At 47.3% G+C, this 14365-nt stretch overlaps 1 pseudogene; it reads left to right on the top strand.

Annotated features, from left to right (window-relative positions):
* The first annotated feature begins 755 nt into the window (after nucleotides 1-755).
* LOC123485478 lies at nucleotides 756-5778 on the top strand (annotated as a pseudogene).
* The last annotated feature ends 8587 nt before the right edge of the window (nucleotides 5779-14365 follow it).

Genomic DNA, 14365 nt, shown 5'->3' with positions numbered 1-14365 from the left:
ATAATACAGAAATAAAGCCGGTATGATGCATTTTGCATCATATGATGCAAAACGCAGCATCATATGATGCAAAATGTATCATACCAGCTGTATTTCTGTATTATGAAAGTTAAATATCTTGAAAACTTGATTGCTAACATGCAAACCATTTTGGGACTATATCAACAACATTTGGGACTATACCAATAGATAGCTTTTGGGTGGAGTTTTCCTTTAAGGTGTGTAACCCTGATCCAATTAAAAGTGATCAGATTCCCTAACCAGCTACAATTAAACTATTGATACCTCACTTACACTGATATCTCTTTTCAGAGCGTAGGGCAGCGTTATTGATAGACATCTAGGACCTCAAAGACAGAGTAGCCCAGGAAGTACTGCATAACCCATTGGTGAGCTCACTGGTCACATGACAGGAAGAATGAAGGCAAATACCTGTCCAATCACGTTATGGGACAGCTTGTCCCCATATCCCCCTACATGGTGTCTCCATTATTCATTAGCCCTGAGCCATAAGGTTCACAGCTGAACGACTTTAGCTGTTTGGAAGACATCTGTTCAGAACTACTGTCCACCTGTGCAGAACTTCCCCAATGTGAACTCACCAAAGAGAAGAAAAGAGAAGAAGAAACGTCTTTAATACTGTAAACTAAAGGATTGACACCTGCCTGGACAGTGAACTCTTACAGCACACCTGTTGCTGCCATGCATGTCCAGCAGTGACTGCTGCACCCGTGTGCTCTTTCTTGGTCACCGGTATGTTCGCTGCGGCGACTAAGAACTTTGTGAAGCAGGTGGGAGACACAGGTCGGCTGATCCCGTACCGAGCCTGAGTGAGGCTGGACCGCTACCAACCCCTCAGCCTGGTCACCAGGAAGAGGAAAAGACACTTCTGGAAGAAAACCAAGTACGCCTCAACCCCCTTCTCCCTGAAAGACATCCTGGTGGGGGAGAAGGAGATCACTGCTGGTACAGTCCACTGAGAGGAGGGATGCATGTTTATCAGCAGCTATTAACGCCCATGTCATGCATTATAGTGCATTATGAATGGCTCATAAGGCATTATAATGGGCTTATAATGCATTATAACTGTCTCTCTCTTTGACAAAGTAAAGCATGTGTTTCTGCAGATGTAAAGCTAGTCTCATACAATATCAGATGTCTTTAACAATACATTTTATTCCATTCAAACAGGGGTGTCGTCGTACCAGCTCCTGAACTATGAGGACAAGTCTGACGTGGCCCTGAACGGCAGGTTAGGGAACCACCTGATGAACGACGTGGGGTTCAACATCAGTGGTTCAGACTCTGTGGCCGTCAAAGCCTCCTTTGGGATCGTCACCAAACACGAGGTGGAGGTCCCAACTCTACTCAGGGAACTCAACTCCAGGTACACTGCAGGTGGTGGAAAATAGCTTAGATTTTAATTAATTGCATTCTGGTTTTGTTTCTGATAAGATATTACCAAGGGTCATATGGTGATGACAAACAACTAGTACAGTGGGGGAAAAAAGTATTTAGTCAGCCACCAATTGTGCAAGTTATCCCACTTAAAAAGATGAGAGAGGCCTGTAATTTTCATCATAGGTACACGTCAACTATGACAGACAAAATGAGAAAAAAAAATCCAGAAAATCACATTGTAGGATTTTTTATGAATTTATTTGCAAATTATGGTGGAAAATAAGTATTTGGTCAATAACAAAAGTTTCTCAATACTTTGTTATATACCCTTTGTTGGCAATGACACAGGTCAAACGTTTTCTGTAAGTCTTCACAAGGTTTTCACACACTGTTGCTGGTATTTTGGCCCATTCCTCCATGCAGATCTCCTCTAGAGCAGTGATGTTTTGGGGCTGTCGCTGGGCAACACGGACTTTCAACTCCCTCCAAAGATTTTCTATGGGGTTGAGATCTGGAGACTGGCCAGGCCACTCCAGGACCTTGAAATGCTTCTTACGAAGCCACTCCTTCGTTGCCCGGGCGGTGTGTTTGGGATCATTGTCATGCTGAAAGACCCAGCCACGTTTCATCTTCAATGCCCTTGCTGATGGAAGGAGGTTTTCACTCAAAATCTCACGATACATGGGCCCATTCATTCTTTCCTTTACACGGATCAGTCGTCCTGGTCACTTTGCAGAAAAACAGCCCCAAAGCATGATGTTTCCACCCCCATGCTTCACAGTAGGTATGGTGTTCTTTGGATGCAACTCAGCATTCTTTGTCCTCCAAACACGACGAGTTGAGTTTTTACCAAAAAGTTATATTTTGGTTTCATCTGACCATATGACATTCTCCCAATCCTCTTCTGGATCATCCAAATGCACTCTAGCAAACTTCAGACGGGCCTGGACATGTACTGGCTTAAGCAGGGGGGACACATCTTGCACTGCAGGATTTGAGTCCCTGGCGGCGTAGTGTGTTACTGATGGTAGGCTTTGTTACTTTGGTCCCAGCTCTCTGCAGGTCATTCACTAGGTCCCCCCGTGTGGTTCTGGGATTTTTGCTCACCGTTCTTGTGATCATTTTGACCCCACGGGGTGAGATCTTGCGTGGAGCCCCAGATCGAGGGAGATTATCAGTGGTCTTGTATGTCTTCCATTTCCTAATAATTGCTCCCACAGTTGATTTCTTCAAACCAAGCTGCTTACCTATTGCAGATTCAGTCTTCCCCAGCCTGGTGCAGGTCTACAATTTTGTTTCTGGTGTCCTTTGACAGCTCTTTGGTCTTGGCCATAGTGGAGTTTGGAGTGTGACTGTTTGAGGTTGTGGACAGGTGTCTTTTATACTGATAACAAGTTCAAACAGGTGCCATTAATACAGGTAACGAGTGGAGGACAGAGGAGCCTCTTAAAGAAGAAGTTACAGGTCTGTGAGAGACCAGAAATCTTGCTTGTTTGTAGGTGACCAAATACTTATTTTCCACCATAATTTGCAAATAAATTCATTAAAAATCCTACAATGTGATTTTCTGGATTTTTTTCCTCAATTTGTCTGTCATAGTTGACGTGTACCTATGATGAAAATTACAGGCCTCTCTCATCTTTTTAAGTGGGAGAACTTGCACAATTGGTGGCTGACTAAATACTTTTTCCCCCACTGTATGTCAGGTTAGTTGACATATAACTACAATGATTAAATGTCACTATTTTAACATATCGAGAGCTTGGTTTTTGTCAACATGTAGTTATTGACCTAGCCTTGTTTTGTTCAATGTGCTCTACCTATACAGTAGTCTAAAGACCTACATTCATGTTAAGTTCAAAAGAATACAATATAAAAACTGCTGACACCATTCAAACCAATGAGGGTTCGGAACTTTAAAGCCAATTATCTCAGAATCCTCTTTTTGCAGATAGAACCTTACAGTCCCAAGCTCTCGATATTCTAACGAGACCATGTTGGTTGTACATACTGTACATTACACATGGACAGTAAAAGTGAGAAGTCTTTCAGACACAGGTTTGTGTACTGCTTTCTTTCCACTGTAGGAAAGTGGATCTGGATCACTGTTTGATTCGTCAGTCCAAAGAAAGTGGGCGGAGCGTTCTCTGCGTTGTCATGGAGAGCATCCGCACGACGCGTCAGTGTTCTCTCACTGTCCACGCAGGCATGAGACGGACGACTATGAGGGTAAACACACACCTACACACACACAGTACACACACCTACACACCACACACACACACAAAATGTACCGTACACACAGAAACACTGACATCTGACACTTGTGTATTAGCAGGTAATGGTTGAATGGATGAATGCCCTGTCTCACCTATCTGACTGGTGTTCTACAGTTTCAGATTGATGATGGCCCGAAACCCCAAAGGTCGAGACAAGGCCATAGTGATCCCAGCTCACACCACCATCGCATTTAGCATCTTTGAACTGTTTGTTCGATTGGATGGACGACTTGGTGAGACATCTACCACACACACACAGACACAATTAGACTTGACCACCATTTTGCTCTCTCTCTCTCTCTCTCTCTCTCTCTCTCTCTCTCTCTCTCTCTCTCTCTCTCTCTCTCTCTCTCTCTCTCTCTGTCTCTGTCTCTGTCTCTCTCTCTCTCTCTCTCTCTCTCTCTCTCTCTCTTTTTCTCTCTCCCACACACACACACACTAACATAGTTCCCCTTCTCCTGATCAGACATCTGTGTAAGCCCTGAGTCGTCGGGCGGATTTGAGAAGGAGCTGATCAGAGAGCAGCTGGGTGGTTTCATTGCTCGATTCTCTATGGGACGGCTACGCAGGTTCCTGTCTGGGATTGTGTATGGAAACCCCTTCAGAGCAGGTGGGAACCTCCTTTAATATCTTAACCTTTTACTGCAGTGGGCTAAGTCAGGGTCACAGAGTGTTTCTTGGTAGTCTTAAACAAATCTACTTTGAAACAAAAGTATACACCTCACACACATGGTTATGGGGCTTAAAAAAGAAGACACCTGTACCATGTCAGATATAGAGTTGAAATGTATCCCAATATTACACTTTATATTCATCATAGAAGACTGAAATATAACAAAACTGTTTGATATATACGAAACAACGGATTTTCTGTGTAAAAAAAAGAAATGTTTATTCATTATGAAATTATGAAAAATATGAATAACATAGGTGATTTGACTGCAGGAAAGGGCTTCACCACCCTCCTGATCTAATCATAGAGAAAATCAAAAAGACTAGAACAATCAGATCTAATCTTACCAGTATAATGCTGTTTAAACAAGGTACAGGTCCAAAAGTGATCTAATCTTACCAGTATAATGCTGTTTACAGAAGGTACAGGTCCAAAAGTGATCTAATCTTACCAGTATAATGCTGTTTAAACAAGGTACAGGTCCAAAAGTGATCTAATCTTACCAGTATAATGCTGTTTAAACAAGGTACAGGTCCCAGCGTGTTCTAATCTTACCAGTATAATGCTGTTTAAACAAGGTACAGGTCCCAGCGTGTTTTAATCTTACCAGTATAATGCTGTTTAAACAAGGTACAGGTCCCAGCGTGTTCTAATCTTACCAGTTTAATGCTGTTTAAACAAGGTACAGGTTCCAAAGTGCTTATCAACAAATGGCCCAGGTGGGTCTAACCCTTATCCTGGAGAACAATTATTAGCTGAATATTGTTGAGAACAATATACACATAGGGATACACATATAAATACAAACCAGTGGAGGCTGGTGGGGCGGAGCTATAGGAGGATGGGGTCATTGTAATGGCTGGAATGGAATTAATTGAACGGAGTCACACGTGATTTCTATATTTTTATGTGTTTGATACGTTCCATTTATTACATTACAGCCATTACAATGAGACCGTCCTCCTATAGCTCCTCCCACCAGCCTCCACTGATAAAAAATGCTAATAAAAGCACAGGGTGATGTAAAGCTAATGAGTGAAAGCAAAATAATCCCTGCACATTTTCAGATGTTCCTGTGACACTCTTATCCTCATCCTTCCTTTCCCCTACTCAAGACGACAGGACGTTTGAGGAGCTCACCCACACCCACTCAGACACCTACATGGGCCGACGTAGTGACAGACTACTACGAAAAAGGCAGCCAGCATGACGGACGTCTCCACCACCTACCTGAGAGGGGACTCCCACTCCCGCGTCAACCTCCTCAACCACAACATCCCCAAGGGCCCCTGTGCCCTGTGTGGCCGGGGCCAGACGCCGAGGAGACGGTCTACGGCTGTCTGGAGTGCTCCTCCGGCGGGCACAAGTACGTCCAGGCTACACGTGGTGCCCTGCTTCGACCTGTGGCACAAGACACTCAGGTGAAGAGATGGACTTGGGGAGGCAAGAGAGAGAGAGAGAGAGAGAGAGAGAGAGAGAGAGAGAGAGAGAGAGAGAGAGAGAGAGAGGAGAGAGAGGTCTGAGTTCATCCCTGATTAGGCATACAGTACCTAACTAATATCTCTGTACCATACTGACAGTCAGAGAACAGGGGCGGGTCAATGTCTCACTTGCAGTACTGTATATTATTTGGAGATGCCCTCCCTCCCCTCCCCCTCAATGGACTCTCCCAAGTGGCTCCCTCCATTGGTCTACTCTCTTCCAACCAACACACCCATCATCTACATTTGACCTGTGTTCTGTGTTCTGTGTGAAGCAGCTGCCAGAGTCACACAAGCACAACAGGAGTATGTGAATTATTCAGACGGGGTTTTCAAAATGGACAAGAGGATCGTGTGAAGGAAAAAAGGCCATGAAGTTTCTGGGGCCCGGTGCAGAAGAAAACACAGCCTTCTTGTTTTGACCTCATTCTGCCGGTTTCAAAGTGTGTCATCAGGTCTTTGGGTCATCACCTGATGTTGAGTGTTTGTAGTGGGGTGTTTTGACCTCATCAGGTCAGTGGGACATTGTAATGATGAAAAGATGGTGAAGAGGCTGGCTGAAAAAATCTACATTCATACTGCCATGGTTAGATGACATGGATTATCCTTTGTTTTTATGTTTTAGTGACATCTTGTTTTATATGGCTGGATTATTTCTTATTTAAATAAAGATTGACACTTTCTCTGTAGCATAGACTGTATCTCTGTAGATTCCTCACATGTACAGTACATGGATCCATCCGACTGGATATTAGAGGGCTCTGTAAACACACCCAACAACTGTGGTTCCTGGGACAAAAACCACAAGGTGTCGATAAAGACCAACTCTTAGTTTTTTTCCCCACCTACCACCACCGTATTATTGAACTTACTTTATCAAGTCTATTTATCAAGGTAAACGTTGGAGATGCCACAGCAGAGAAACACTGGTGCTCAGTAGGCCTATAGTAAAGGTTTCATTGTCTTACTGGTAAACATAGAACAGGCCACGCCCCCTCTCCCTTCCTCCATTCTGAATTGGTCATGAATGAGTCCAGGGTGATAATTGGTCATGAATGAGTCCGGGGTGATAATTGGTCATGAAGGAGTCCAGGGTGGTAATTGGCCGCAAATTAGGGTGATAAGCAGGACTATCTTTAGGATCACATCTGATTACCTCTCACTGTGAAAAACTATCATTCTGTATGATTCAGTCATCATGTGCTAAATGAGTGATGGAATGAATCACACTGGGAAGGACATGAAAGCAGGGGGATGAGGAGAAGGATAGAGGTCTGGAGAAATGGAGAGATGGGACGTGACAGAGACCTGGGCTGCGATGATGTACTTTGAAGTCATGTGGGTTCTATAATTCTATCTCCCCTCCACTTCAAACTAATCTAATACTTCTGAGAGGGACGGACGGACGGGGCAGAGTCACATGGATCTGCTTAGACAGGACACATTCCTGCAGGCAACACACAAACACACAACACACACACACATTTGTACCTTCACAGAGAGCTACTACACAAAAACACACTCCCATATAGGGCTCCACGTGTGGGTGAATACACACAGACACACACACATATTGAGTAATAGCAAGAAAGAGCGAGATTGAGTGTGTAGACTAGAGTGACAACATAGAAAGAGAGGGAGAAGGGAGAAGAGGAGGAGAGGAGAGGAGAGGAGAGGAGAGGGAGAGGAGAGGAGAGGAGAGGAGAGGAGAGGCAGATGGAGAGGGGGGAGGAGAGGGAGAGGGAGGGAGGGAGAGGGAGAGGGAGAGGGAGAGGGAGAGGGAGAGGGAGAACTATTGGATAGTGATGATCCAACATCAGTGTAAATGGGAAGCTGACAGCTCCCTAATATGTGATGAATCTGGAACACACATTGATTAGAAGGAAATGGGATCTTTGGCACCGGAGACCACACTAACAGGGGAGTGACAGAGACCAGACTAACAGGGGAGTGACATAAACCACACTAACAGAGGAATGACAGAGATCACACTAACAGGGGAGAGACAGAGACCACACTAACAGGGAGAGACAGAGACCACACTAACAGGGGAGTGACAGAGACCACACTAACAGGGGAGAGACAGAGACAACACTAACAAGGAGTGACAGAGACCACCCTAACAGGGGAGTGATATAGATCACACTAACAGGGGAGTGACAGAGACCACACAAACTGGGGAGTGACAGAGACCACAATAACAGGGGAGTGACAGAGACCACACTAACAGGGGAGTGACAGAGACCACACTAACAGGGGAGTGACAGAGACCACACTAACAGTGGAGTGACAGAGACCACACTAACAGAGGAGTGACAGAGACCACACTAACAGAGGAGTGATAGAGACTACACTAACAGAGGAATGACAGAGACTACACTAACAGAGGAGTGACAGAGATCACACTAACAGAGGAGTGACAGAGACCACACTAACAGGGGAGTGACTGACAGGGGAGTGACAGAGATCACACTAACAGAGAGTGACAGAGATCACACTAATAGGGAGTGACAGAGACCACACTAACAGGGGAGTGACAGAGACCACACTAACAGGGGAGTGACAGAGACCACACTAACAGGGAGTGACAGAGACCACACTAACAGGGGAGTGACAGAGACCACACTAACAGTGGAGTGACAGAGACCACACTAACAGGGAGTGACTAACAGGGGAGTGACAGAGATCACACTAACAGAGAGTGACAGAGATCACACTAACAGAGAGTGACAGAGATCACACTAATAGGGGAGTGACAGAGACCACACTAACAGGGGAGTGACAGAGACCACACTAACAGAGGAGTGACAGAGACCACACTAACAGAGGAATGACAGAAACTACACTAACATAGGAGTAACAGAGACCACACTAACAGGGGGAGTGACAGAGACCACACTAACAGGGGAGTGATAGAGACCACACTAACAGAGGAGTGACAGAGACCACACTAACAGAGGAATGACAGAGACTACACTAACAGAGGAGTGACAGAGACCACACTAACAGGGGAGGACAGAGACTACACTAACAGAGGGAGTGACAGAGACCACACTAACAGGGGAGTGACTAACAGGGGAGTGACAGAGATCACACCCAACAGAGAGTGACAGAGATCACACTAATAGGGGAGTGACAGAGACCACACTAACAGGGGAGTGACAGAGACCACACTAACAGGGGAGTGACATGGACCACACTAACAGTGGAGTGACAGAGACCACACTAACAGAGGAGTGACAGAGACCACACTAACAGAGGAATGACAGAAACTACACTAACATAAGAGTAACAGAGACCACACTAACAGGGGAGTGACAGAGACCACACTAACAGGGGAGTGATAGAGACCACACTAACAGAGGAGTGACAGAGACCACACTAACAGGGGGGGAGTGACAGAGACCACAATAACAGAGGAGTGACAGAGACCACACTAACAGGGGAGAGACAGAGACCACACTAACAGGGGAGTGATAGAGACTACACTAACAGGGGAGTGACATAGACCACACTAACAATGGAGTGACAGAGACCACACTAACAGGGGAGTGACAGAGACCACACTAACAGGGAGTGACAGAGACCACACTAACAGGGGAGTGACATAGAACAGACTAACAGAGGAGTGACAGAGACCACACTAACAGAGGAATGACAGAGACCACACTAACAGGGGAGTGACAGAGACCACACTAACAGGGGAGTGACAGAGACCACACTAACAGGGGAGTGACAGAGACCACACTAACAGGGGAGTGACAGAGACCACACTAACAGGGGGAGTGACCGAAACCACAGTAACAGGGGAGTGACAGAGACTACACTAACAGGGGAGTGACAGAGACCACACTAACAGGGGAGTGACAGAGACCACACTAACAGGGGAGTGACATAGACCACACTAACAGGGGAGTGACCGAAACCACAGTAACAGGGGGAGTGACAGAGACCACACTAACAGGGGAGTGACAGAGACCACACTAACAGGGAGTGACAGAGACCACACTAACAGGGGGAGTGACAGAGACCACACTAACAGGGGGAGTGACAGAGACCACACTAACAGTGGAGTGACAGAGACCACACTAACAGGGGAGTGACTAACAGGGGAGTGACAGAGATCACACTAACAGGGGAGTGACAGAGACCACACTAACAGGGAGTGACAGAGACCACACACTAACAGGGGAGTGACAGAGACCACACTAACAGGGGAGTGACATAGACCACACTAACAGGGGAGTGACAGAAACCACAGTAACAGGGAGTGACAGAGACCACACTAACAGGGGAGTGACAAAGACCACACTAACAGGGGAGTGACAGAGACCACACTAACAGGGGAGTGACAGAGACCACACTAACAGGGGAGTGACAGAGACCACACTAACAGTGGCGTGACAGAGACCACACTAACAGGGAGTGACTAACAGGGGAGTGACAGAGATCACACTAACAGGGGGAGTGACAGAGACCACACTAACAGGGGAGTGACAGAAACCACAGTAACAGGGAAGTGACAGAGACCACACTAACAGGAGAGTGACAAAGACCACACTAACAGGGGAGTGACAGAGACCACACTAACAGGGGAGTGACAGAGACCACACTAACAGGGGAGTGACAGAGACCACACTAACAGGGGAGTGACAGAGACCACACTAACAGGGGAGTGACAGAGACCACACTAACAGGGGAGTGACAGAGACCACACTAACAGGGGAGTGACTAACGGGAGTGACAGAGATCACACTAACAGGGGAGTGACAGAGACCACACTAACAGGGGAGTGACAGAGACCACACTAACAGAGGAGTGACAGAGACCACACTAACAGGGGAGTGACATAGACCACACTAACAGGGGAGTGACAGAGACCACACTAACAGGGGAGTGACAGAGACCACACTAACAGGGGAGAGACAAAGACCACAATAACAGGGGAGTGACAGAGACCACACTAACAGGGGAGTGACAGAGACCACACTAACAGGGGAGTGACAGAGACCACACTAACAGTGGAGTGACAGAGACCACACTAACAGGGGAGTGACTAACAGGGAGTGACAGAGATCACACTAACAGGGGAGTGACAGAGACCACACTAACAGGGAGTGACAGAAACCACAGTAACAGGGGAGTGACAGAGACCACACTAACAGGAGAGTGACAAAGACCACCTAACAGGGAGTGACAGAGACCACACTAACAGGGGAGTGACAGAGACCACACTAACAGGGGAGTGACAGAGACCACACTAACAGTGGAGTGACATAGACCACACTAACAGTGGAGTGACAGAGACCACACTAACAGGGAGTGACAGAAACCACAGTAACAGGGAGTGACAGAGACCACACTAACAGGAGAGTGACAAAGACCACACTAACAGGGGAGTGACAGAGACCACACTAACAGGGGAGTGACAGAGACCACACTAACAGGGGAGTGACAGAGACCACACTAACAGTGGAGTGACAGAGACCACACTAACAGGGAGTGACTAACAGGGAGTGACAGATATCACACTAACAGGGGAGTGACAGAGACCACACATAACAGGAGTGACAGAGACCACACTAACAGGGGAGTGACAGAGACCACACTAACAGTGGAGTGACATAGACCACACTAACAGTGGAGTGACAGAACCACACTAACAGGGAGTGACAGAAACCACAGTAACAGGGGAGTGACAGAGACCACACTAACAGGGAGTGACATAGAACAGACTAACAGAGGAGTGACAGAGACCACACTAACAGAGGAATGACAGAGACCACACTAACAGGGGAGTGACAGAGACCACACTAACAGGGAGTGACATAGACCACACTAACAGGGAGTGACAGAGACCACACTAACAGGGGAGTGACATAGACCACACTCAACAGGGGAGGACCGAAACCACAGTAACAGGGGAGTGACAGAGACCACACTAACAGGGGAGTGACAGAGACCACACTAACAGGGGAGTGACAGAGACCACACTAACAGGGGAGTGACATAGACCACACTAACAGGGGAGTGACCGAAACCACAGTAACAGGGGAGTGACAGAGACCACACTAACAGGAGTGACAGAGACCACACTAACAGGAGTGACAGAGACCACACTAACAGGAGTGACAGAGACCACACTAACAGGGGAGTGACAGAGACCACACCTAACAGTGGAGTGACAGAGACCACACTAACAGGGAGTGACTAACAGGGAGTGACAGAGATCACACTAACAGGAGTGACAGAGACCACACTAACAGGGGAGTGACAGAGACCACACTAACAGGGGAGTGACAGAGACCACACTAACAGGGGAGTGACATAGACCACACTAACAGGGGAGTGACAGAGACCACATTAACAGGGGAGTGACAGAGACCACACTAACAGGGAGTGACAAAGACCACACTAACAGGGGAGTGACAGAGACCACACTAACAGGGGAGAGACAGAGACCACACTAACAGGGAGTGACAGAGACCACACTAACAGGGGCGAGACAGAGACCACACTAACAGGAGTGACTAACAGGAGTGACAGAGGATCACACTAACAGGGAGTGACAGAGACCACACTAACAGGGGAGTGACAGAAACCACAGTAACAGGGAAGTGACAGAGACCACACTAACAGGAGAGTGACAAAGACCACACTAACAGGGGAGTGACAGAGACAACACTAACAGGGGGGTGACAGAGACCACACTAACAGGGGAGTAAGACAGAGACCACACTAACAGGGGAGTGACAGAGACCACAATAACAGGGGAGAGACAGAGACCACACTAACAGTGGAGTGATAGAGACCACACCCTAACAGGGGAGTGACTAACAGGGGAAGTGACAGAGATCACACTAACAGGGAGTGACAGAGACCACACTAACAGGGAGTGACAGAGACCACACTAACAGGGGAGTGACAGAGACCACACCTAGCACAGGGGAGTGACATAGACCACACTAACAGGGGAGTGACAGAAACCACAGTAACAGGAGTGACAGAGACCACACTAACAGGGGAGTGACAAAAGACCACACTAACAGGGGAGTGACAGAGACCACACTAACAGGGGAGTGACAGAGACCACACTAACAGGGGAGTGACAGAGACCACACTAACAGTGGAGGACCAAGAGACCACACTAACAGGGGAGTGACTAACAGGGGAGTGACAGAGATCACACTAACAGGGGAGTGACAGGAGACCACACTAACAGGAGTGACAGAAACCACAGTAACAGGGGAGTGACAGAGACCACACTAACAGGAGAGTGACAAAGACCACACTAACAGGGGAGTGACAGAGACCACACTAACAGGGGAGTGACAGACACCACACTAACAGGGGAGTGACAGAGACCACACTAACAGTGGAGTGACATAGAACCACACTAACAGTGGAGTGACAGAGACCACTAACAGGGGAGTGACAGAAACCTCAGTAACAGGAGTGACAGACCACACTAACAGGAGAGTGACAAAGACCACACTAACAGGGGAGTGACAGAGACCACACTAACAGGGGAGTGACAGAGACCACACTAACAGGGGAGTGACAGAGACCACACTAACAGTGGAGTGACAGAGACCACACTAACAGGGGAGTGACTAACAGGGGAGTGACAGATATCACACTAACAAGGGGAGTGACAGAGACCACACTAACAGGAGTGACAGAGAACACACTAACAGGGGAGTGACAGAGACCACACTAACAGTGGAGCCTTGACAAGACCACACTAACAGTGGAGTGACAGAGACCACACTAACAGGGGAGTGACAGAAACCACAGTAACAGGGGAGTGACAGAGACCACACTAACAGGAGAGTGACAAAGACCACACTAACAGGGGAGTGACAGAGACCACACACTAACAGGAGTAGCTGACAGAGACCACACTAACAGGGGAGTGACAGAGACCACACTAACAGTGGAGTGACAGAGACCACACTAACAGGGAGTGACTAACAGGGGAGTGACAGATATCACACTAACAGGGAGTGACAGAGACCACAACTAACAGGGGAGTGACATAGATTCACACTAACAGGGGAGTGACAGAGACCCCCACTAACAGGAGTGACTAATAGGGGAATGACAGAGATCACACTAACAGGGGGAGTGACCAGAGACCATACTAACAGGGGAGAGAGACAGAGACCATACTAACAGGAGTGAGCAAAGACCACACTAACAGGGGAGTGACAGAGACCACACGAACAGGGAGTGACACAGACCACACTAACAGTGGAGTGACAGAGACCACACACTAACAGGGGAGTGACTAACAGGGGAATGACAGAGATCACACTAACAGGGGAGTGACAGAGACCACACTCAACAGGGGAGTGGACATAGACCACACTAACAGGGAGAGACAGAAACCATACTAACAGGGAGAGACAGAGACTACACTAACAGGAGGAGTGACAAAGACCACAATAACAGGGAGTGACAGAGACCACACTAACAGGGGAGTGACACGGAGACCACTAACAGGGGAGTGACAGAGACCACACTAACAG

The sequence above is a fragment of the Coregonus clupeaformis genome, unplaced genomic scaffold (genome assembly GCF_020615455.1).
Source record: "Coregonus clupeaformis isolate EN_2021a unplaced genomic scaffold, ASM2061545v1 scaf0705, whole genome shotgun sequence".
NCBI lineage: Eukaryota > Metazoa > Chordata > Actinopteri > Salmoniformes > Salmonidae > Coregonus > Coregonus clupeaformis.
Note: the sequence above shows the minus strand (reverse complement) of the source record. Positions and strands in the feature narration are given on the sequence as shown.